The following is a 4,192-nucleotide window of genomic DNA, read 5'->3' on the forward strand; positions in this document are numbered from 1 at the left end:
ATAGTTCTATAAAATAGGTGGCGCCACACCAGTCACGTGACCTCGATGACGCAACAGTATCGTACATTTCATCGACAACTATAGAACTATTTGTGAGAACAAGATTATATGTTCAAAATAAAGGATAAAAAGAGAAATACATGCTGGTAAAAATGAAAAAAAAACAATGTTTTATAACCATGGACCATTTCCTGAAAAGGGACACTCGTGTGTGCAGCAACCTGCGGACGATCGTAGAACCTATGCAAACTGATGCAGTAGCTGCATTTCGTAAGAAAATATATTTTCCTAGTTACGAGATATAGTGGGAAAATGTGCAGACTTCATCGAACAAAACCAAGCAATCAAACAACAGCCGAGGAGGGAGGAAGAGGTCAAATTTTGTATTTGATCCTCCCTGGTCTCTTGACCAAACAACAACCAGAGAGAAACATGTGCTGATAGAGTACAATATACTTTCTGATGTGTGGTTTTACGATAACGCTTAATAAAGTATTTTTTTTTTTAAATAAATCAAACATAAAACAAACAGATAAACTACCATCGTTTTCTCTAGGAACTGAAATTAGAGAAGATGTTCAAGTTTTTATGGGAGGAGGGGGTGAGACCGTTAGGGCGAAGGTGGGCTATATGATACCATAGTAAAAACTGAAAAATGTTTCCCAACCATTTTATCAGGTAAATAGCTTCCATAATCAGCTGTCAATAGTGTTTAAATTTGCTGTAAGAAAACTCTTAGCTACAGCAATTTCATCTACCTGACCATCCATTACTTAATTGCTAGACATATAAAATAAATGGGACTAAGTGGTATAGGAACTGTGGTATTTTTATATAAATGATTTCCGCGCAAATATCAGATACATGTGCTTTATAACAGGAAATTCGACCAGGAAATTTTCAGAGTAATATGAATCTGAAAACTTGACTGAGTTTTAAGCATAGTGAGGAATAAATAGGTTAAACATGTTTGACGGAAAAATTAAAAGAATCTTTATTTATTAGACAAAAACAACAACAACAAAAAATGCACGTATTCGCGTAGACAAGTTGACTCTACAAGATCAGTAGATAGATCTGCAACTTTTTGTCTCGAAATTATCTTTGTTAAACTAGTCACATTGAAAATAGGTCTCTTTTGAAAACCAAGTGTAACGGATGGAGAGTAAACTTTCCAGCTTGCAAGAAACCCTGTACTTGTCAGGTGATACATACAGACATCATCCACTTGGCCAACTAAAGGAGGCATTACTATTTCCGTGGACAAAGTGTTACCTGATATGAGAGTCAAAGAGACAAAGGCAAATAGAACTGATAAATTCCAACGATTTTCTTGATGAAATGTTTTATGCCAAAATTGCATAGTAACAAAAATTTACAAAACATTATAAAATTTCTACACCACCAAAGATGGTAAAAAAAACACATGCTATATCACAGAACTTCATTTTGACAGGGTAAGTGACTTTCATCAAACCTGAAATTGTCAGATATCACTCATATGGTAATGATATTGTTGTTGAGTAATTAGTGAAAATGTAGAATCTTAAATGGAAATTCTGTTGTTGTTTTGGCCTCCATAAGAATTTCTTTACTTGAAGGTGACCACTACCTTTTCCTCAACACAAATCTAGGGGGAGCAGTCACTCTCCATACTCCCCTGATTCCTTTGCTTCTGCTAGGTTAGTGATTAGTAGAGGGATTGCTAGTTATAGACAGGGGGAGGGGGATCGGACCCAGAAAACAACATATTTTAGTAATAGGCGCTTGGTAATCTTCTGGACTGTAGGGTTTGGTTTTTAATCTTATTGACTCTGGTACCTGTACCAGTCAACCAAAACGTTTCTTTCACTATCTATATTATTAAGAAAAATTGTACAAATATTTCTAGACCATTTCAGTTGTTTTTTTTGTACTATAAATAGCAAAAGAATGTGCTTTACACATGAAATAATGCTTCTGCAGTTAAATATATCAGTAAATTAAAAAATAAATAAACACTTTGATTTTGTACGTTTTTTGAGTTTATGAATGGGAAAAATACGTATTTACCTTTGTTTGTAATTTTTTATGGTTATAGTCTTCATATCTTGTAATACTAGAAGAAAACCTCAATTCCAAAAAGAATGAACTGGCTTGGAGATATTAGGCTTAGCGGTAGTCGGCTGCTAAAAATTCCATGTTTGAATTATTAGAGTTTGACACATCGAACACAAATATAGACCAAGAAAAATACCCACAAAATTAAAATTACAACAAAACTTGGTTGAATGATTTTAGAAAGTTTTAGAAATACTGTAAGAAAATGAAGTATCCGCCCCGTGCTCAAATTCCAGTTTGCACAGCGCATGGTGCAACTCCCAATTCCTCACCTAGCATGAGAATGGAAAAGATAGAGCTTAGATTGATGAAGAAAATCCCAAAACAAACAGTCCAATAAAATTGTGTGACGTATGGATGTAATAACAGAGCAGTTCAGGACAGAATACTTGGCACCAAGAGAAACTACTTTGCGTTTCCCAAGATGGAGAAACTTCGTAAGACAACTAGACTCCATCAAAATGGTCAAAAGTGTACTCTAATTACTTACTTGAAGGTAAGGTATGCTATCTTAATAAAATTATGATTATACATATCATAAAGATTGTAATATATGTTCTATAAATTCATTTTAACCTTGCTGGTTTGCTTATCATGTTTATTTTTAAATTGCAACAGACATTGAGCATATAAGAATTAATTAGCTTAATTGTATAAGGATGCATTTGTAACACTGAGATCTTGTTGACTGTACTTAACGGTGATGGTGCTATGCTTGATAGATGGAATTTGCCTTACTTATGTTATCACAACCTCATAAGCGCTAACATGTTGTGGATTTCTTCTTAACCTTTAGCATTACCACTAACATCATTGAGAATTATAGAGCGCTGAAAATGATGAGGACATTATGACCAAGACCATGGCAATTGTCTCTAGAACCACAGATTTGTAAAAAAACGAAAATAAAAAAATGAATGGCTGATCACATCAGTGCATAGTGCTAGTACAAACATATTTTGACGCATACACCCTCCCAGTAAAACAATGGTTGAAAATATTATCATTTAAACTTGAGAGGTGCTTCCTAGTAGCTCAGTGGTAAATTTGTAGGCTTAAAAACGCTATAATTCGGATTTCGATACTCATGGTGGACAGAGCACAGGTGTCCCATTGTGTAGCTTTGTGCTTAAAAACAAACAATAACCTGAAAGAGCTTGTACCTCGGTTGTGGAACTGAAGAATTAGAATAGTCCCCTTATTTTGTGCAAATAAGGTTATTTTAATTGCTTTCAGACTAAAACATTACCACTGTAAGAACATAAACACTACATGAAATATCTTTATAAAAGTAGCCTACATTTAAATGTAAGTCATGTTGTAATAATAATAATAATAATCCACCGTATGCCTATATACGTATATGATACAATTGGTTTGCAAACTTCTAGGGATATCAGCCTAGAATGTGGGTCATCATACCTTTGGGACAGAATCGCACATCAGTGATCCATGTGAGATTCAAACGTATAAAGAGAAGGAAAAGGAACGGGGAAAAGGTCGAAATTACTGTGCGATCGGCAAGAGTATGAGTACATTTGGTTTGCTTCTGACAACAGTTAATTGATATGTTTTATTTATGGCGAAATATCATTTTGTTGTTGACCATCAAAAAAGAAGCATTACATAACTCAAATTCACCCAAATTACGTAAAGTGAGAATGTGGGAATTACTGAAACTATAAAAAGTATATTAAGAAAAATATCTTGACGATTCCTTGTCATACTTCAGAGAAAAATTAAGTTTATACTTATATTTTGGCTCCCATTCCCCGATATTTGTTTACACTAGAAGTTTCTCTGCACGCTCTTCTCTCCAAGATTTATACAATCAGAATATAAGAGGCGGTTATTGCTGTTTTCTTAATGCAAAGCTACATACAATGGGTTCTCTGTACTTTTTCCACTGTAGGTAATCGAGCCCCGAATTTTATGTGACTCACCAGGAGACAAATAGCTCATTAAAGTTAATAATATAAAGATTATCAGAATGAAAACATAAAATGAAGTATTTCAAAAATAGTTTTCTTAACATATATGTTATAGAAACTAAGTATGAACAAATATCTGATCGGATACAAATCGTTACAAC

Source organism: Limulus polyphemus, unplaced genomic scaffold, assembly GCF_000517525.1.
Source record: "Limulus polyphemus unplaced genomic scaffold, Limulus_polyphemus-2.1.2 Scaffold1457, whole genome shotgun sequence".
Classification (NCBI taxonomy): domain Eukaryota; kingdom Metazoa; phylum Arthropoda; class Merostomata; order Xiphosura; family Limulidae; genus Limulus; species Limulus polyphemus.